General features: G+C 38.3%; 1 protein-coding gene across 1 annotated transcript in view; it reads right to left on the bottom strand.

Moving 5' to 3' along the window:
• Nucleotides 1-376, bottom strand: part of LOC119588193 (lutropin-choriogonadotropic hormone receptor-like) — a gene marked incomplete at its 3' end in the record, with an annotated part of 106,720 nt that overhangs the window by 22,759 nt on the left and 83,585 nt on the right.

Below are 376 nucleotides of genomic sequence, written 5' to 3'. Positions count from 1 at the left end.
AATCTCAAGTATATAGAGACTATAACATTACATATCATATATCATTCTGTACATTTGTTATGATCGCGTCAGCTAAGAAGGCGCGCGCCCCATTTGTACTTATCTACAAGAAAACTGTAATAAACAAGGAGGAAACATCCCAATTAACACTTGACAGTAAGTAGAAAAGTGACGTGAAGGACTATTACTATTACTGATGCGGAGTTGTCTTTAACGACTGTAGAATGGCATGATTGTTGTCGTCGTTTCACATAAGGACACCTCCAGACCGGGCGTTTAGGATATTTTTGCGAGGAGTCATAGACTAAATATCGGAGTCTCAGACTTTTTTCTTGTCAAAGACAAATTTCGGAGTTTAAGACCTTTCGTGAATACC

The sequence above is a fragment of the Penaeus monodon genome, chromosome 23 (genome assembly GCF_015228065.2).
Source record: "Penaeus monodon isolate SGIC_2016 chromosome 23, NSTDA_Pmon_1, whole genome shotgun sequence".
Classification (NCBI taxonomy): Eukaryota; Metazoa; Arthropoda; class Malacostraca; order Decapoda; family Penaeidae; genus Penaeus; species Penaeus monodon.
This window is presented reverse-complemented; position numbering and strand designations above follow the sequence as displayed.